Below are 22629 nucleotides of genomic sequence, written 5' to 3'. Positions count from 1 at the left end.
TCACCACTCGACCAATTGGTAGCATTAGGATGGATGGCGAAGAGATTGAGATTGTTCACAGCTTCAGTTTGCTCGGCTCCACGTTCAACACTCTTGGCACCAGCAGCCAGGAAATCAAAAACCATACTGCGGTGGGAAAGTCTGCTGTTAGGGACCTCTCTAAAGTACTCAAGAGTGCAGGTGTCTCTCTGGAGACTAAGGTGCACCTGATACAGGCCATGGTCTTTGTAATCACTTGTTATGCATCAGAGAGTTAGACAACGACTAGGGAGGATAGAAGAAGGATTGATTCCTTTGAGCTGTGGTGCTGGAGAAGAGTATTAAATATACCATGGACTGCCAAGAAAACAAACAGATTCATCCTGGAGAGGGTTAAACCAGGTTACTCCATGGAGGCAAGGATTCTGGGGCTTCGTTTGACATATCTGGGGCTTCGTTTGACATACCTTGGACATGTTGTAAGGAGAGACAGGTCCTTGGAGAGGGACATCATGCTTTGTAGGGTGGAGGGACAGCACAGGAGGGGAAGACCCTCTAAGAGGTGGATTGATTCAGTGACTGGGGTAATTGGGATGGGTGTGTCAGAGACAATGCAATTGGCACAGGATAGAGAAGAGGTTTAGGGCTGTTGTACATAGGGTCGCTATGAGTCGCAAATGACTCGAGGGCACATAACAACAACAACAACATCCCTAGTGTCATGGCCTCTTCTAAACCCAGCCTGCATATCTGGCAGTTCTCTGTTTATGTACTCTTCCTGTCATTTTTGAATAATTTTCAGCAGAATCTTGTTTGAACGTGGCATTAATGATATTGTTTAATAATCTCTGCACTCTATCAGGTGGCCTTTCTTTGAAATGGGAACAATTATTGATCTTCCACTCAGTCGGCCTGGTGGGTCCTCCAGATTTCATAAGATAGAGACAGAGACAGAGATAGATGATAGAGATAGAGATAGAGAGAGATAGAGATGTTAGAGATAGATAGAGATAGGGATAGAAATAGAGATAAAGATATATTTTCATAGCATTGCTTACAATATTCGTGTTTTGTAACTTCAGTTGGTGAGCAGTGTCTAAGGTCTTAAAAGCTTGTGATTGACCATCTGAGATACTACTTACATCTTTTGTTTGAAGCCTAAATCTCAGAGAAGAAACTACTGCACTGATAGACTAGAAAAACAATAGCCTCTACCCTGACGGCAAAAGAACTAATAGCCTCTAGCTATTTCTATTAGTTATTATGATCATAGAAAAATTAGACAGATCCTTATAAAATGGGAGAGAAGTGGAACTGAATTCAAATTATTAAAAAGTTCAATCTTTCTGGACCACTTGAGACTAGAGGACCACTACACCTTGACCAACTCCCTGTTATATATTTTATGTTTTAGTTGAAACTATTCTCTAAAACTACTCTTCAACTCAATAATACATTGGCTCTTAAAATAAAGACTGTTGTTGTTGTTTTGTTATGTGCCATCGAGTTGCCTGTGACTCATAGAAACTTTATGTATAACAGGCATAAACCCTGCTCTATCTTGTGCCAATCTTACTGTCTTTGACACACCTAGCCCCATTACCCTAGTCACTGAATCAATCCATCTCATCGAGGGTCTTCCTCTTTTGCGTTGTTCCTCCATGCTCCTAAGCATGATGTCACTCTCCAAGGACTAGGGTCCCTCCTTGCACCATGTCCAAAGCATGTCAGATGAAATTTCAGAATCCTTGCCTTGAAGGAGCAGCCTCGTCTCATAGGTCAAGAAACAGTTGTGCAAACAGAGCAAGGGAACACTGCATGGACTAATATCAAGGAAGATGTGCATCAACGTTGTATTCTTTTTCTCTCCATACCTATTCATACTTAATCTACAGGGCATATTATTTTATAAACAGCACTATATGAAGAAGACTTTGGCATCAGAATTGGAGGAAGACTCATTAACAACTTGGACTATGAAGATGAAACAATCTTGCTTGCGGAAAGTAAAGTAGATTTGAAGCATTTACTACAGAAGATCATAGATTACAACTTCTCATATAGATTATATCTCAACATCAATAAAACAAAAATATTTGCCACTGGACCAATAGGCAGCATTGTGGCAGAGAAAAGATTGAAGTTTGCGAGTATTTTATCTTATTTTATTTGGATCCACAATCAATGCCCGTAGAACCAGAAGTCAAGAATTCAAAAGACATGTTGCACTGGGAAAATCTGCTATTGAGAAATTCTCGAAAGTTCTCAAGTGCAAAGATGTCAATTTAAAGACTAAGATATGCCTTTTCTAAGTTATGACATTTTTAATTAATTCTTCTGCATCTGAAAGTTAGATAATGACTAGAAATGACAGAATAATTGACACTTTTGTATTGTGGTGTTGAAAATATTACTGAATTGAGTGCCTAAAGATCAAACAATTTTGTCTTGGAGGAAGAGCAAACAGGGTGCTACTTAGAGGCAAAGACAGTGATGCATCATCTCACATACTTTGAGCATGTTGTCAGAATGGGCAAGTCCTTGGATATAGATATTATGCTGAGAATGATGGAAGGTCGGACAGAAGAAAAGAGACAGAAACTCAGTAAAATAGACGGACACAGTGATTGTTAAAATGGGCTCCGATATACTGGAGATTGTAAAGAAGATTGGGAAAAAGGCAAGTTTCAGATCTGTTGTTCATGGAGTTGCTATGAATGGTAGTAGACTTGGTGACATCTAACAACATCAACAATATAAAGACTATCACTTGTGAGTACTGCACTTCCTTACAAAAATAATCTTTGGACTACATTTGCTGCGTAGGTTAAGAACTGAAGTCTTAAATATGAACTGAAGCTTAACATCAAGAAAATAAAGATTCTAACCACTGGACTGATTGACAGTATCATGCTAGACAATGAAGAGATTGAGATTGTTGAGAGCTTGAGTTTGCTTGACTCCACAATCAACACTCTTGATACTTGCAGCCAGGATATAAAAAGATGAATTGCACTTGGAAAGTATGGTCTGGGACTTCTCTAGGGTACTGAAAAGCAGCAATGTCAGTCTGGAGGCTAAGGTGTACCTGATCTAATCCATTGTCTTCACAGTTGTTATGCATCAGAAAGCTGGAAATAACAAGGGATGAAAGAAAGAGAATTGATGCTTTTGATCTGTGGTGTTGGAGAAGAGTATTACATATACCATGGACTACTAGGAGAATAAACAGTTTTATCCTGGAAAGGGTGAGATCAAACTGCCTTGGAGACAAGGATTCTGAAGCTCCATTTGACATACGTTGGGCATGTTGCAAGAAGAGGCCAGTCCTTGCAGAGAGACATCATGCTTGGGAGGGTGGAGAGATAGCACAAGAGAGAAAGACCCTGGATGAGATTAATTGACTCAGTGACTAGGGTAATGGGGGTAGGTATGTCAGACAATAAGGTTGGCTCAGGATAGAGCATGATTAGAGCTGTTGTACATAGGGGTTGCTATGAGTTGCAAGTGACTTGATAGCACATAACAACAATAACAACCGAAAGGTCAGTATAAATCCACCAAATCAAATGGAGGGTTTCCATGAGTTGGAATTGACTCTAGACAGTGTTTTGATTTGTTTTCTTGTTTGTTTGTTTTGGTGTATATGAGATTAAAATGTCAACACTCACTCTAAAGATAAAAATGTAAAGGGATAGTGGAACTAGATTACTGAAAAGAAAACATCCAGAATGAAACTAATCTGAATGCTGAAATACTTCTATTAAAAATAAAACTGATGTTAATGAACAATTTATGTAAGGATTATGAAACAAAACTTAATTTTTTATAAGTTTATACATACACACATATGTTGCTGTTGTGTTGTTGGTTTCCTTCTAGTCAAGCACAACTCATACCTACCCTATGAACAAAGAGGCCTCTCTACAACTATCTACTTTTATCAAAGTTCATAGAATTTCCGGAGGCATTTTGTTTAGGAAGTGGATTTTAATAGTGTTTTATGGGTATAATGTTATAGAAAAGCAGAGAAGGGGTAACTAAAATGTGTGTGTGTGTGTGTGTGTGTGTGTGTGTGTGTGTAAGAGAAGGTCATATATGTTGTTAGGACTGATGAAAAGCTTTGCAAGCAGAGATAGTCACTGTTACAAATGTGAGCAAACTATGTGATCTTCTGTATTTCGTAAGTAACCTGACCTATTTAATCTGCAGCAAGGGTATTCAGATCCTTATCTTCAGTTAAGCAAAATAGTACATTTCATTAATTTTACAGCCCTCTGATCCTCTTTTTTAATTTTCCATAGGTTGCTTCAATTTTGTTTGTTTCTTTTGGAGACAAAACCTGATTGACCTTTGAGAAAGAGAAAGGAATAACTATATGCATTGACAATCAACCTGTATCAAAGTCAAAGCTACATGGAGGTTACCTCATAGAGCTTCACAAATTTAGTTAGCACATTGTTTACGGTAGTAACATTTCTACTTTGCCTGAAGCACTTTTGCATTGTCTGACCTTTATATAACACTTTAATATTCATATTTGGCTGCTGAACTATCACTGCTCAGTATAGTTTCAAAACTGCTAATCTGATCATTTCTCTATGCTCTTCTCACCTTTTCACACTTTAGTCACTCTACTGACAGCAAACGGAAAAATAGATTTAATTTAAATTTTATATCGTTCAGAATTTTTGTCCCAAAGGAATATTCAGGGCATGCCTTCCTTTCAGCAAGAATCTTGTTGAAAAAAAATTAATGCAGTAATTCAAATTATGAACAGTTCTATAAATCAGCAGTTGTTTATTCATTTTAACCTTAAATCAGACGGGTACAGAAATATAGAGATAAATAAATGAATGTGATTACATCATACATTTCCCTGAGAGAACAAAGGGAATATGGCTATGAGGGATTCAGAGAAGAAGCAGGAGCAGAACTATGAGACCAGTCAGTGAGATGAATCCGCATCTGACAACAGTTGCTACCTCCTAACAGAAGCCAGTGCAGCTGTGTCAGAGAGAGCGTCACATGATAAGCACAGGAATTCAAGTAAGATCAGAAAGGAAAAAGTCTATATAAACTAAGAGCCAAAGAGTGAATGTATACTGCATTGAAACAGAGGAGGAGGAGAACAGTTTAAAAGTGATAAATGATTGGGTATTATGGTTTTATAACCATAACTCTTGTTATCAAGAGTCCAGAATGAAGGTTACATAGTGGAGTGAGAGGGAGGGGTGGATTGTATACCAATGAAGGAATTTTTCTTTTACTTTTCAAAGAGAAGAGAGAACTGGGCAGGGAGAAAAATGCAACAGTGAATGAATGGAAATCCAAAATCTCTGTAAATGTTTATTAAAATGAAAAAAAAAAGAGTGAAATCTCCTATCTTTTCATAGAACCATCTGCATCTTTTGAAAATGTCTTTCTCTTGCCAAATAAGCTTTACTTTGTTTTTAACTCTTTTTCTTCCTGATTTGTGTATAATTCTTCTGCTTGTACAACTTACAACTCTAGAAGTATTCTTTCTAGACAGTGTACAGCTAAGTCAGGTCTGTGTGGTACCCCCGAAACTCTGACATACCCAATCAGATCAAAGATATAAAGAACATAGATTAATAAATTCATGCTTTTGTGTACAAATATTAATGGTTGCCAACGGCCAATACCACTTTTTATCAAGTCATTTCCAACTCAAAACTATTAGGACTGCAGAGCGCTTTATTTTCTCTCCCAGAATGGTTACTGAGAAAATGAAATCACAGGGAAAAGCAGCTGTGATTTTTTTTCTTTGTGAAACTATGCTACCCCTCTTTTCCAGGAATAGTTATTTGAGACCCCAGCCCATTTCCCTATCCTGAAGAAAGTATCTGTAAGCATCTCCTTCCCCAAGGCCCTTGTTAGAAAGTATAAAATCCCCCTCTAACTCTTAGTGTGGCCTGTTCTTTGCTTGAGAGCCAGCCTGGCAGTTTCTCCTAAATAAACTGTCTTCCGTGGCCTGCACTGGGTTCTGTCCTTCCTCGGAGACCTTACAACAACTTCAAGTGTACCAAGGAATATTGTACTCATAGGATTTTCATGGTCTCATTTTTCAGAAGTAGACCACCGAGATTTTCTTCCAAGACAGTATGTGAGCTAGAACTCACAAACTTTTAGTGAGTAACCAAGCATGAAACATGACCAAAGACCTCCAGCAAAGTCTATAGATTATCTGTTAATAGCTATTGGTCAATCTAAAACTGTGTGTCACTATTGGTCAATGTTTATCTATATCTGTATCTTTAACATCTGTATCTGTACTTATCCATCTGATTAGCTATCTAGTGAACTAAAAACTCACTGCTGCTGTAGAGTTTATTTCAATTCATAGTCAACGTCTATCAAGTTCTGAGGCCCCAAATGGTGATGGGAAAAGATTGCCTATCTTTCTCCTGTGGAGCAGCTGGTAACTTGCCCTGCTAACTAAAAAGCTGAATGTGTCTAGCAGTTAAAATCTAGCAGCTTCTCCATGGGACCATGAAGAATAGTCTCCTCTTGTGCAATATAGTGGTCAATGATGAATAGCTTCTGGTTCAATAGTGTGTGTATGTATGTATATATATATATATATATATATATATATATAGTTGTTGTTATTAAGTACCATCGGATAGTAGACAACTCATAGCGACCCTATGAATGAAAGTCCTCAACACTTATGTAACTTTCATCCTTTCTTCAGGTTCATAGGATTTCCAGAAGCAAGCTATTTAGGGAAGTGGATGCGACTTCTACTTCCAAGCTTGTTTCAACCAGGGAGCACCACCAAACACTGTCCACCATTCAGTAACCGTTATTGCATTTGACACATCAGTGTCACAGCGTTCAGCTTTACAGCAACCACAAGTTAACTCTGTAAGGCAAGTGAACACACCAGGACTATACAACCTAGAAGAATGTTTGACCAAAAACAATTAAAAACAGGCCCAAGAGCCATGGATTAGAGTCACCCACCTTTGGCTTGGTAACATCACTTTTGGTCCACGAGGCCAGCTGGTCTCCATGTTGTTAAGTGCCATTGAGTCATAGATGACTCATAGTGACCCTATGAACGAAAGCCCTCAACACTTGGGTGACTTTCATTTTTTCTCCAGGTACATAGGGTTTCCAGAGGCAAGTTATTTACAGAAGTGGATGCCATTTCTGCTTTCAAGCTTGTTTTAATTGGAGAGCTCCACGAAACACCATCCACCATGGGTAATCATTTTTGCATTTGACATATCCAGCTGACACTGAGAGTCAGGAGACATTCACCCTTATCCTGCAGGTATGGCCAGACATTTCAGTATTTTACCACTCCAGCATGCCCAAACACTGGCAAACTCTGGGCCAGAGACCCCCAATTCTTCTAGTAAGTCTGCTCTGTGGACAGCCCACTTGGGGGGAAAAATAGGCACAAGTGCCCCAGCATTCCACACTTGCCTCTATGTGTCAGATACATATATAGAATATGTTATATATAATATATTTATACATATATAGAGTTCTGGAGGCCTAGTAGCAAGAAACTGTGCTGCAATCCCTGAAGGCATGCAGTTCAAGGCCACCGGCTGCTTCATGGAAAAAGGACAGGCAACCTCCTCCCTTGTAATTAACTGCCTCTTAAAATCTGTCAGAAGGTAAGCTATGAGTCGGTTCCAACTCTACAGTACACAACAATGACATATATATATATACACACATATACACATATATCCGTGTGTGTGTGTGTGTGTGTGTGTGTGTGTGTGTGTGTGTTCCAAAGCCTGTGTTTTCAGAGGCAAATGGTCAATCCTTCTTCCTAGCTTGTCTTAATTTGGGAGCTCCACTTTAGACAGACAGGCACTATACATTTTAAGAGCAGACATATAAACAAACAGACCTATACATTTCTAAGATATAAAAAGCAACAACATGCATCACACACTCAGTACCAAAACCTGACAAATAAGTCTCATATCCCTAAGAGCAAACCTTAAGGACAGCAAATAAACAGCTATCATTGAATGGATGATAATGGACATCCTTTGGTGAAATGGCATAAGTTATTTGAGTTGCTCTGTTAGAGAAGAATACAGAATGTCCCATTGACTGCACAAAGAAGAAATAGGTCTGTGCTGGAGAAAGTGAAACCATGGTGGTTCTAGAAGGCAAGGATAGTGAAACTCTATTTTACGTATTTTGGACATGTTGTTAAGAGAAGCCAGTCGTTAAGACATCAAGCTTATAATGTGGAGGTGTCAGGTAAGAAAGGAAGACCGTCAACAAGATCAATTGACAATGCCTGCAACCAGTAGTGGGCTCAAATGTCAAGATGGTATAAGATACTGTAGGGTTCAAATCTGGAGTTCATAGAGGTGCTATGAGTCATATTCATAGCAACAACAAATATAATACATGTAACAACAAATATAATATATTGTTGTTATTAGGTGCTGCTGCGTCAACTACAACTCATAGTTACCCTATAAATAACGGGTCTGAATCTTGCCCTATCCTATTCCATCAACATGATATCCAATACACTTATGCCAACTACTATAATCATTGTGCCAATTGTGTTTCCAAGGCTATATACTATGGCCAGAAAGAACTCCTGAGATAGACAGATATGAGAGAGAGAGAGAGGAGAGAGAGATGATAGAAGATAGAGATATAGTGATATATAAAGATAGAGATAGAGATACATAGAGTACATAGATAATGAAATGCATAAATATTGACAAACTAGGTATTGGTGAAATGAGATTTAATAGCATGGGACATTTTGTATCAGACAATCATATGATCTATTATGCCAGAGATGAAAAGGTGAGGATAAATTGAGTCACTTTCATAGTTAAAAAGATCATTTCTAGATTCATGTTAAAAGACAATCCTGTGAGTGACAGGAAATATCCAAATGTATACAAGGAAGTAAATATATGAACCAAAAGCCAGAGCCAAAGAGAAGGAAATTTATTACTTCTACCAATTTTTGCAGTCAGAAATTGATCAAACATGTAACTAAGAAGCATTAATAATAATGGAAAAGTGGAATGCAAAAATTGAGAACAGGGTAAAAGGATCAGTAGTAGCATCCACTTTCTAAATAACATGGCTCTGAAAACTTTATGAACTTTGATAAATGTTGATAGTTGTAGAGGGGCTTCAGGCCTTTTGTTCATTGGGTCACGATGAGTTGTGCTCAACTCGAAGGCAATCAACAACAGTCAGAAAACCTGGATTGGTGATAGAAATGAGGCTGGGGGTAGATTGGTAACATTTTGGGTTGTCAGTGATTTATTCATTACAAATGTCATTTATAAGAAACATAAATGGCAACTATCTACATTGATGTCACCTGATGTTCTGCACAGGAATCAGATCAGTTATATTTGTTGAAAGCATCTTTGGAGAAGCTTAATATCCACAGTGAAAACTAGGCTAGAAGCTAATTGTGGAATAGACCATCAACTACTCCATCAACTACTCATGTGCAAGTTTAAACTAAAGCTAAAGAAGGTTCAGTCAAACCACAGGAACCAACATTTTACCTTGAGTCTATCCCAACTGAACTTAAAAACCATCTTAGGAAAAGATATGAAGTCTTGAACATTAATGAATGAAGACCAGATGAGCTGTGGGAGGATATAAAAAACATCATGGAAAAAAAGTCATTACAAAGACAGAAGAGGCAGAAAAGACTAAGATGGATCTCAGAAGAGCTCTAAATATTGCACTAGAATTCTGAGGAGCCAAAGCAAATAGAATAAATCAGGGAGTTGAGGAACTGAACAGAAGATTTCAAAAGGTAGTTTTGGAAATAAAAGCAAAGTATTATAATGAAATATGAAAAAAGCTAGAGTCAGAAAAATCAAAGGAGCTGAACTTGCTCAGCACTTTGAAGCTGAAGGAAGTAAAGAACAAATAATAGCCTAGAGTTGCAATACTTAAGGATGCTATGAACAGAATATTGGCTGTTACAGGAAAAATTAAATGAAAATAGAAGAAATAAATAGAGTCACTGTACCAACAAGAATTTGCTAACAGAGAATAATTTCAGGAAATAACAAATTATCAAGAAGCAATGGTGATGAAGGAGGAAGGGCAAACTACTCTGAAGTAATTGGGGGAAAAAAATCCCACAAAATCCCAAACAAACAAACAAACAAACAAAAAAAAACCACACACATACACAAGGTTCCAGGAACTGATGGAATATCAAGACATATTTCAACAAAAAGATGCTGCACTGGACATGCTCACCAGGTTGTGTGGAAAATCTGGAGGACAGAAAACTGGCCAAGTGACTGGAAGTGATCCACATTTATTCCTATTCCAAAAAAAAGGTGACCTGACAGAGTTTGAAAGTTATAAAAAATATTATTAATATTGCACACAAGCAAAAACCTGCTGAAGATTATCCAAAAATTATTGGAGTAGTACATCAATAGAGAACTACCAGAAATATAAGCTGAGTTTAGAAGAAGTTGTGGCAATAGAAACATTATCATCAGTGTCAAATGGATCTTGGTCAAAAGTAGAGAGTGCCACAGGAATGTCTATCTGTGTTTCATTTACTATGCAAAGACATTTGACTGGATCACAACAAATTGTGGCCAACCTTGAGGAGAATGGAAATCCCAGAACAAATAATTGTGGTTATGTGAATCCTAAACTTGGACCAGGAAAGTCTTCAGAAAAGAGCAAGGACACACTTGTTATTAGGTGCCATCAAGCTAAGTACAACTTATAGTGAGCCAAAAAACTTCAGATCTGAACCCCTTTCTATCCTGTGACACAACAAAGGAAACACTGCATGGTTCAATATCAGAAAAGAAGTGTGTCAGGAATGTGTCCTGTCTCTGTACCTTTTCAATCTATGTGCAGAACAAATAATTTGGAAGGCTGGACTTTATGAGAAGGAACATAGCATCAAGATTGGAGAAAGACTCGTCCACAACCTGTGATATGAAGAGGACACAGCCTTGCTGCTGAAATCGAGAAAGACCTGAAGTGGTTACTGCAGAAGGTCAAGAACTATAGTATTCAATATTGATTGAAGCTCAACATCAAAAAGACAAAGATTCTCAATACTGGACCAATTGGCATCACTGTGATAGCTGGAGAACAAATTGAGGTAGTTAACTATTTCAGATTACTCAGCTCTACAATCAACACTCTTGGCACCAGCAGTCAGGAAATCAAAAGATGAATAGCACTGGGAAAAAACTATGGTCAGGGACCTCTCCAGAGTATTCAGAAGCAACAATGACAGTCTAGAGATTAAGGCGCTCCTGACATAGGCCATGGTCTTTGCAATTACTTGCCATGAATCAGAGAGCTGAACAATGACTAAAGATGACAGAAAAAGAATCAATGAACCTTGCATTGCCATACTGGAGCAGAGTATTAAATATACCATGAACTACCAAGAAAACAAACAGGTCTGTCTTGGAGAGGGTGAAACTAAATTTCTCCTTAGAGGTTAGGATTTTGAAGCTCCCTCTCACATATTTTGGGCACTTGACCAGGATAGACCAATCTTTGGAGAAGGACATCAAGCTTAGAAAGGTGGAGGGACAGTGCAAGAGAGCAAAACCCCAGATGAGATTGATTGACACAGTAATAGAAGTGTGTGTGTCGGAGTCAGTGAAGCTAACACAGGACAGGGCAGGCTTTAGAGCCATTGTACATGTGATGGTGTAGCAGGAGGGGACTCAACTGACCTTGCACCACACAGATACGAACAGCTACTTCTCCCAGAAGTCCATGAGTCAAAGCAGACACCTTCAAATTTCAGGGCCCTCAGGACAACATTATATAGCAAATCTATAGGATACATCACCCTCCCCTAGGAAACTATTCCATTGTAACTACCTACAGTGTAGTATAAATGGAAGAGAAGAGGTCCTAAGCTACAAGAAGCCAATCCTGGAGCAGAAGTTCAAGACTCGTAAACTCAATATATACTGCCCACAGCAGAAGAAACTGGCAGCAGCTTGAGGCATTAGGAATCACAGAAGCCCAGAAAGCTTGAGATATAAGGCATCACAACAAGGGCTGAATAGGGAAGATAGGTGTTGAACGGAGTAGGTGGGAGTAGAAGTGAATAGTGGTGGAGCAGGGAAAGGGGTGGGTCAAGAGACATGTGCTAAGTCTCTAAGACATACGGGACAACACTGAAGACATTGGTTATTTCTACAATAGGGAAATATCTTTAATCTGCTCTTTTCCATAAAATGCTTATTTGTCAGATAATGTTCTACATCTGAACATTCAAATTTAAGAAAGACTACGACGAAGGATTTAGCGTACATTTCTGAAATAGTAGGACTTTGAAAACTCTATGTACAATAGAGCACATTTAGAGTAGCAGATACGGTAACTGAAGCTGAACCCTCAAGTACAGAAACACATAGAAGGGGGAACAACTATAAGCATACACTAGTGATTGGAACATGGAATGTGAGAACCATGAATGTAGGAAAATTGATATTGTTAAGAAAGAAATGGAACATATAAATATTGACTTATTAGTTATTGGTTAAATGAGATGGACTGTCATGGGACGTTTTTAGTTAGATGACCATATGATCTCCTATGCTAGAGACGAATAGGTGAGGAAAAATGGGGTTGCATTCATAGTTGAAAAGTAATTTCTAGATGTGTCTTGAAATACAATGTTGTGCCTGACAGGATAAAATCCATACTCATACAAGGAAGTCCAGAGAATACCACCATAATTCAAAAATAGTCATCAACAATAAGAATCAAAAAGGAGGAAATAGAAGATTTGTACCAATTTTTGCAGATAGAGATTTATCAAACTTGCAATCAAGATGCATTAATAATAATGTGTGACTGGAATGCAAAAGTTGGGAACAGAGAAGAACTATCAGTAGTTGGAAAACAAGGACTTTCTGATAGAAATGAAGCTGGAGATAGATTGACAGAATTTTGCACAATTTATTCATTGCAAATACATTTTATATGACATATAAACACAGGCTATCCACATGTATTTCACCTGATGGTATGCATAGGAATCAGATTGATTACATTTGTGGAAAGAATTGCTATCAGAGGTGAAAACTAGGCCAAGTACTGCTTGTGGAACTACTCATACGCAACTTCAAGTTCAAGCTGAAGCTGTGGAAAATTAAATCAAGTCCACAGGAACAAAAATTTGGCCTAGACCCTATCCTGCCTCAATTTCAAGACCATATCAGGAACAGGTTTGAGGCCTTGAACACCAATAAGTGAACACCAGATGAGCTATGGAAGGATATCAAGAATATCATCCAGGAAGAATGCAAAAGGTCATGACAAAGACAGAGGAGAAAGAAAAGACCAAAATGGATGTCAGAAGAAACTCAATATTGCATTAGAGTGCCATGAAGCTAAAGCACAGGGAAGAAATCAAGATATTAAGGGGTTGAACAGAAGATTCCAAAGGGCAATGCAGGAAGACAAAGTCAAGTATTACAATGAAATGTGCAAGGAGCTAAAATCAGAAAATCAAAGGGGCCAAACTCAGCCAGCATTTCTTAAGCTGAAGGAACTGAAGAACAAATTCAAGCCTCAGGTTGTAATACTTACGGATGTTTTGGGCAGAATATTAAATGATCCAGGAAACATTAAAAGAAGATAGAGAGAGTATATAGAGTCATTATACCAAAAGGAATTGGCGGACACAGAAGAATTTTTTTGAAACAATGTATGAGCAAGAACCTGTGGTGATGAAGGAAAAAGTTCAAGCTGTTCTGAAAGAATTGACAAAAAACAAAGCCCCAGGAATTGATAGCATACCAACTGACGGGTTTCAACAAACAGGCGCTAACCTGGATGTATTCACCAAGTTGTGTTAAGAAATCTGGAGGACAACCACCTGGCCAACTGACTGTAAGAGGTCTATATTTGTTCCCATCTTGAAAAAAGGTGACCAGAGAGTGCAGAAATTATTGAACAATATCATTGGTATCACATGTAATCAAGATTCTGCTGAAGATTATTCAAAAATGACTGGAACAGCACATCAACAGAGAACTTCCTGAAGTGCAGGCTGACTATAGAAGAGGCCAAGATACTAGAGATATTAAAGTTAATGTCAGATGGATCTTGGCTGAAAGCAAAGAGTACCGGAGGATTACCTATCTGTGTTTCATTGACTATGCAAAAGCATTTGACTATGTAGATCACAACAAACAGTGGCTAAATTTGAGAAGAATGGCAATCCCAGAACACTTGATCTTGATAATGAAAAACCTATACTTGTACCAGGAGGCAATCATCAGAACAGAGTAAGGAAACATTACATAGTTCAAAACTGGGAAGGGTGTGTGACAAGGATATGTCCTATCTCCAAATATTTTCATTCTATATGAGAAACAGATTATCCAGGAGGCTGAGCTCTATGAGGAGAAATGTAGCCTCAGAATGGAGGAAGATTCATTAACAATGTGCATTTTGCAGATGAGAGACACAACTCTGCTTACTGAAATTGAGGAGGACCTAAAGCACTTGCTGCAGAAGATCTAGGACTTCATTCAGCCTTCAATATGGATGGAACCTCAACATCAAGAAAACAAAGATTTTTTTTTCACCACTGGGATGATTGGCAGCATCATGATAGATGGTGGAGAGATGTAGATTCTTAACAGCTTCAGTTTACTTGGCTCCACAATCAACACTCTTGGTACCAGCAGCCAAGAAATTAAAAGACCAATTGCATTGGGAAAGTCTGCTGTCAGAAACCTCGCCAAAGTACTGAAGAGCCACCATGTCAGATTGGAGACTAAACTGCACCTGATCTAGTCCATTTACTTGCTATTCATTGGAAAGCTGGAAAATGACTAGGGATGACAGAAAGAAGTGTGTGTGTGTGTGTGTGTGTGTGTGTGTGTACATATCCCAGACTTTATGTTCAAGCAGTTTGTATTCATATAGAAGATGTTGCAAATATAATGAAGATTCCACTGTTGTTGTTATGTGCCATAAAATAACTTATGACTTACAGCATCCTACTAACAGCTCTGAAGCCTGTCCTATCCTGAGCTTCTGTCAGTGACCCTGGTACGCGTACTCTCATTATCTCAGTTACTCTATCAATCCATCTCATCTGAGTTCTTCCTATCTTGTGTTTTCCCTCCACCCTTTGGAGCATGATGTCCTTCTCCAAGAACTGATCCCTCCTAGCTATGTGCCCAAAATAAGAGAGATGAAGCTTCAATATCCTAGCTTTCAAGAAAAAACTTGGGTTTTCTCTCTCCAAGACAGATTTATTTGTTTTCTTGGTGGTGCATGATATGTTTAAGACTTTTCTCCAGCACTATAACTCAAAGGCATCAGTTTTTCTTCCATCCTTCTTAGTTATTGTCCAGCTTTCTGACACATAGCAAGTAATTGTGAAGACCATGGCCTGGATCAGACAGACCTTAGTCTCTAGACTGACATTCTTGCTTCTCAGTACTCTGGATGGGTCCCTGATCACAGAATTTTTCCCAGTACAATTTGTCTTTTGTTTCTACCAGTGTATGGCAATTATTGTGTTCTTAGATGCCTCTGAATTGATTACAGCTCATAGCAACCCTTTGAACAACAAATCAGAACTTTGCCCCAACCTACATAATTCTCACTATCTCTGCCAAATTCAAACCTATTATGATAGTCATTGTATCAGCTTTTTTTATTGAGGGACTCATCTCTTCATCTACTTTCCATCTTTTCCAGTATGACATTTTTATGTAAGAGACTATATCTAAAGTAAGTGAGCTGGAAAAGCATTCGGGTTATATTTCCTTCAAGACATGTTTCTTAGAGTTTTGGAAGTCCATGTTATGTATATTCAACATTCTTTTCCACACCCCAATACAAAAACACCTATTTATTTTTTTAAGCCTTCTTTATTCTTTGTCCAGCATTCAAATACATATGTAACAAACACCATAGCTTGGACCTGGTGAACCTTAGTCTTTAAACTGACATTCTTACTCTTTATCACTCTTGAAAGGGAAAGTTCTTTGTAGATTTTCCAAATGCAATATACTTTTGATTTCTTGGCTGCTACTACAATGAGTGTTAATTGAGAATCCAAGCAAAATTAAGTCATTGACAAGGTAAATCTTTTATCCATCTAGATGCTGTCTATTGGTCTCATGTCGAGAATTTCGGTTTTCTTAATTTTGAAGTGTAGTCCATATTGAAGGTTCTAACTTGGGTTTTTTTCTGCAATAAATGCTTCAAGTCTTTTTCCCTTTCTGTAGGCAATGCTGTATAATCTTCATAACACATTGTTGAGGAATCTTCTGACAACTGCTGCTGCTGTTGTTATGTATCATTGAGTCATCTGTGACTCATAGTTAGAATAGCTCTGAAGCCTTACCTGCTCTGAGCCAGTTTTACTGACTCCAACACACCTATCCTTATTACCCCATCTACTGTGTTAATCCATCGCATCCAGAATCTTCCTCTCCTGCACTTTTCCTCCACACTTCCAAGCATGATGTCCTTCTCCAAGGTCCAGTCCCTCCTAGCCACGTACCCAAACTATGTGAGACAGAGCTTCAGAATTCTTTCCTTCAAGGAGAAATTTGGTTTCATTATTTTCAAAACAGACCTGTTTATTCTCTGGGAAGTCCATGGTACAATCAAGACTCTTGTCCGATGTCACAACTCAAAATATTTTTTTTCTTCTTCTGTCATCCTTAGTCATTGTCCAGCTCTCTGATGGATAGCAAATAATTCTGAAGACCATAAACTGGATAAGGAATATCTTAGTCTCTAGACTGATATCATTGCTCTTTAGCAATTTGGAAAGGCCCCTATCAGTAGACTTTTCCAATGCAATTCATGCTTTGATTTCCTGACTGCTGGTGCTAAGAGTGTTAATTGTGGAGCTGAGCAATCTAAGTGTTAACAACCTCATTCTCTTCTCCAGGGACTGCCAATTGACTCAGTGATAAGAATCTTTGTCTTCTTCTGACATATACTGATATGAAATTCAGTACCTGGTCATCAACATTGTTCTTAGAAGTTGATAAAAGCCATCTGAAGAACATGCCACTTTAGCTAATATCTGAGCAAATAAGCAGAATACCTTACTTGAATAAGGAAGAGAACCATAGTCTAGGCATTGGAAACAGCATTTTTAAAAATCCAGAGACCATAAAAGCTTTGAACGATATAGGACCTTAAGAGTTGCATGATAACTACAGATACCTGAAGTACCTAAGATAAGGTTTTCTTAAAAAATTCTGACTACAAATCAACAAAAATCTCTTTGAGGTTTAAGACTTACAGATAGAGTAATTTGGAGAGGAAGAGTGTTAAAAGTATGGGCTTAGCAGTGGCAGAAAGTAAGGATTATTGACAGTCAATGCAGTATCATAATGACCAGGTACTGGGAAGCAGAGACGTGACAGACAGAACATGAAACAAGAAGGTGCTATGAAGCAGAGATGAAAGAAGCATTTGCCTGGAATGGATACATTCTCAGGGCAATAGTGACAGCCTCATGCACCAAGATGTAGTGGAAAGATTAAAAAGTACAATCCAATTATTTGAGGCCCTGTAGCTATATGAAAGTGTGAAGGAAATGACAATTTTTTAGCTAGCGCTTTCTCCCTAGTCCTCTGTAACTTCTTCCCATTCGTGTTCCCCAGTATTCAGTCTTCAGTTCTCTGTTTTGTGCTCTATATTTACTCCCTTGGGAAACTTCTTTAAATAGCACTTGAAAATTGACAACCTCTTAATGTATAACTCTAGCATAGACGCTTCTCTTAACTCCAGTCTCACCTAACTTACTACTATGAAATATCCATAATATCTTATTTTTAATATATCTCAAATGATGGGGACCTAATGGTAAGAAGTTGTGCTGTAATTCCAAAGGCACATGGGAGAGCAATGGACAGTCTCCTCCTGTTTAGTTTACTGCTTCTGAAAATCTGTTGGAAGATCAGCTCTGAGTCTGTTCCAAATCAATGGCACACAACAACAATGGAACAATAAACTCAACACTTAACTGAATAATTTTCCAAACCCATTACATTCTCGAAAACATCCCCAGTCACTTTTGCAACCATTGGTTCATTACTATCAGAGAATTCAACCCCCAAACTTTAATTATTTTCTTCCTTGAGTATTAATTTTATCTTGCAATTCAAATTTAATTCATCAACAAATTATATTACTTTAGTACCAAAAGATACTGAGACCCTTAATAACTCCACCTCTACCACCCAATTATAAAATTCTTAATCTTTCATCTAGATACTACAATTGTCTTCTAAATGATAAAATTTGTCCTCTCAGGATGTGTGCTTACTGCAGCAGTGAAAGTTATGCTTTTAAAAGTTAAATCAGAGTTTATAAATATCAGCATTATGGATACTTTTTACTTAGTGACACCTTGTCATAAGAGATCATCCTGAATATCACAGAACGTTTAGCAGCGTCTTGGGCTAGATGCCAACGGCACCATTCTCCTCCAGAATAAATTAATACCCTTTGTCTCCTGGCTATCCAACACTAAGTTAAGTCATCTCATGGAATGAATATATATATAGTGTGGCTGTTGTTCACAATGGGGTGGGAGCTGATTGGAGTGGATTTGGCCTCACATTTAAAAAGGCTTCTGGGCCCTCATATGAGCTGATGTCCCAAATAAAACAGGTGTGGCATCCACTTTCAAAAAAACCTTGATTCTGGAAACTCTATGAATGCGGAGAAAAGATGAAAGTTTTGTGTTCAAGACTTTCATTCATAGGGTCACTGTGGGTCATCTGTGACTCTACAACACTTAACAAAACTACACACACACACACACACACACACACACACACACACACACACATAAATCTTGCAATAGACTTCACTAGGCTCTGCTAAGTGCCCCTGTTCCCTTTTGTCTCTCGAGGCTTATCTTCTACCTTTTCCATCCTGGGACGTTTGTTGCAAATCCTGAATGTTCCATAACATCCCAGGCATGCTCTTTTTAAAAAATTCCAGTGTATTGTAATAATTAATGGTTCATGCATTAATTCTTTGGAATATTTGCTTAAATGTCATCTTCTAAATTTATTTCTGATCACTCAATTTTAAATCAGAATTTGATCAAAACCTACAGAATCCTGACCTCTGTAGTGCTATCAAATTCGTTATCACTTATCACTTACTAATGTTTATGATTTACTGCTCTGTTAGACCTTCAATAGAGTTTTCTTAATGTAAACTTATTCCATAACTTTCAAAAACATAAAGTCGCTGCTATCAGTCAGTTCCACTTAAGTTTCTGAGACTGTAAACTACAAGAGCCTGTCTTGGTTTCAAACCTCTGGAAAAGCACTGCCTTTGTATTAGCAGCAGAACTCCCTGTAGCATAGACTTTCAGAGCTCTCTTCTCCTTAACTGCTATGTTGTTGTTGTTGTTGTTGTTGTTGTTGTGTGCCTTATAGTTGACTATATGCATAGTAACCCTATGAACAATGGTGCTGAACAATGACCCTGAATCAGTCTCACAATCACTTGACACGTCTGACCCCATTGCCATTGTCACTATGCCAATCCATCTCATCCATGGTGTTCCTCCCCTGAATTGATCCTCTACATTTTCAAAGAAGATGTCCTTCTCTAACTGTGTTGTTGTTATTGATTGCCTTCAAGTAGAGCATGACTCATAGCAAACCTATGAAAAAAGGCCTGAAGCCCCTCTACACCTATCGACATTTATCAAAGTTCATAGGGTTTCAAGAAGTATGTTGCTTAGTTTAGGAAGTGTATGCCACTGTACATTTGTATATATGCATCAGAGAGTTGGACAATGACCAAGGAGGATAGAAGGAGAATTGATGCCTTTGAGCTGTGGTGCTGGAGAAGAGTATTGAGAATACCATGGACTGCTAGGAAAACAAACATATTTGTCCTGGAAAGGGTTAAACCAGGTGGCTCCTTGGAGGCAAGGATTCTGAGGCTCCATCTAACATACTTTGGACATGTTGTGAGGAGAGACAGGTCCTTGGAGAAGGACATCATGCTTGGGAGGGTGGAGGGACAGCGCAGGAGAGGAAGGCCCTCTATGAGGTGGATTGATTCAGTGACTGGGATAATTGAATGGGAGTGTCAGAGACAGTGCGATTGGCACAGGACAGAGCAGAGTTTAGGGCTGTTGTACATAGGGTCGCTATGAGTCGCAGGCGACTCGACAGCACATAACAACATGCCACTGTAAGCAGTGTATTTTTTGGTGGTATAATTCTTGTCTTTCACCCAGGAAACCCAGGTTTGATTCTTCATCAATGCATTTTATGTACAGGTACCACCAATCTGTCAGCTGAAGCTTGCATGTTGATTGGTTACTGTTGTATTTTCAGGTTAAGATGAGCTATGAAAAAGAGACTGAAAATCTTCTTCCAAAAGCAGTGAATGAAAGGCACAGGTCCTACCTGCAACTGAAAACAGGCTGGTGCAGACTCACAGAGTGTTTCCCTTTACTATGGATGTTGTTCTTTTGTGCCTTCGTGTCGACAACTATCCATGTTATTGTTGTTATATGCCATCATGTCACCTGAGACTCATAGTGCAATAGACTCATGTACAATAGCTCTGAAGCCTACCCTGTCCTGAGCCAGTTTCATTGACTTTGACACACCTACTCCCATTGCTCCAGTTACTGTTATCAATCAGTCTCATCTAGAATCTTCCTTTCCTGTGCTGTCCATCCATCCTTCTGAGCATAACGTCCTTCTCCAAGGATTGGTCCCTCCTACCCACACACCCAAAGTATATGAGATGGAGTTTCAAAATCCTAGTCTTCAAAGAGAAATTGGTTTCACCCTTTCCAAGACAGACCTACCTATTGGTTTTCTTGATGATCCATCATATGTTCAAGACTCTTCTTCAGTACCACAATTGAAAGGAATGAATTCTTCTATCACCCTTAGTCATTTGTCCAGCTCTATGATATATACAAGCAATTGCAAAGAACATGGCCTGGATCATGTGCATCTTAGTCTCTAACATCATTGATTCTCAGTACTCTGGACAGATTCCTGACAACAGATTTTCCCAGTGCAATTTGTCATTTCATTTCCTGACTGCTGATGCCAAGGGTGTTGATTGTAGAAACAAGCAAGCTGTAATTGTTAATCACCTCATTCTTTTCTCCATCCATCATGGTGCTTCCACGGCAAGAATCTTTGTTTTCTTGATATTGGGCTTCAATTCATAGAGACTACAGTCCTTGACTTTCTGCAGCAACCATTTCAGGTCCTTTTCAGTTTCAGCCAGCAAGGTTGTATCATCTGCATAATGTAGGTTGTTGATGAGTCTTCCTCCAATCCTGATGCCACATTACTCCTCATAAAGCCCAGCATCCTGAATGATCTGTTATGCAAACAGATAGAAAATATGGAGACAGGACACATCCCTGACACGCCCCTTTCCTGATTTTTAATCATACATTGTTTCCTTGCTCTGTTCTGAGGACTGCTTCCTGGTCTGAGTGTAGTTTTTGCATGAGCACAATCAAGTGTTCTGGGATCCCCATTCTCTTCTAGTTTAGCAACAATTTGTTGTGATCTACACAGTCAAATGCTTTGCATAGTCAATGAAACACAGATAGACATTTCTCTGGTACTCTTTGCTTTCTGCTAAGATGCATCTGACATTGACTATAAAGGTCTCTAGTGCCATGACCTCTTCTAAACCCAACTTGTATTTCTAGTAGTTTTTTGCTGAGTTTTCAATTCTCAGTTGTTTTTTAATAATCTTCAGCAGGATTAATACTGTTTGATAATTTGCACATTTAGTTGAGTCACCTTTATAAGGAATGGAAATGAATATGAATCTGTTCCAGTTAGTTGTCCAGGAGTTGTCCTCCATATTTCTTGTCACAACCTAATGAGCATGTCCAAGGCAGCATCTGTTTGTTGAAATATGTCAGTTGGTATACCATCTATTCCTGGAGCCTTATCTTTTGCCATGTCCTTCAGAGCAGCCTCCACTTCCTGCTTCATCACAATTGCCTCTTGATAATATGCTGTTTCTTGAAAGTCTTTTGTGTCAGCCAATTCTTTTCAGTACAGTGACTCTGTATGCTTTTTCATCTTCTTTTAATGGTTCTTGGGTCATTCAATATACTGTTCTTTCAGCTTAAGAAATGCCCAGTGAATTTGGCTCTTTTGAAATTCCAACTCCAGCTCTTTGTACATTTTATTATAAAACTTGACTTTGTTTTCCCAAGCTGCCCTTTGACATTTTCTATTCAGCTCCTTAACTTCTGGATTTCTTCCCTTTGCTTTGGCTTCTCAATGCTCTAGTGCAATTTTAAGTGTCTCTTCTGACATCCATTTTGGTCTTTTCTTCATACTCTTCCCTTGTAATGACCTTTTGCATTCTTCATGGATGATATTCTTGATATCTTCTCACACCTTGTCTGGTCTTCTTTCATTAGTGTTCAAGGCCTAAAACCTGTTTCTGAGGTAGTTTATAACTGCAGGTGGGATAGACTCAAGATGGAATTTTGGTTCCTATTGGAGCTGGACAATGACTAGGGATGGATGATAGAAGGAGAACTGATGCCTTTGAGCTGTGGTGTTGGAGAAGAGTATTGAATATACCATGGACTGCTAGGAGAACAAACAGGTTTGTCCT

The sequence above is a fragment of the Elephantulus edwardii genome, unplaced genomic scaffold (genome assembly GCF_000299155.1).
Source record: "Elephantulus edwardii isolate Elephantulus edwardi_28Jun2011 unplaced genomic scaffold, EleEdw1.0 scaffold00160, whole genome shotgun sequence".
Taxonomy (NCBI): Eukaryota; Metazoa; Chordata; class Mammalia; order Macroscelidea; family Macroscelididae; genus Elephantulus; species Elephantulus edwardii.
The sequence above is the reverse complement of the archived record's forward strand: the minus strand, read 5'-3'. Positions refer to the sequence as shown.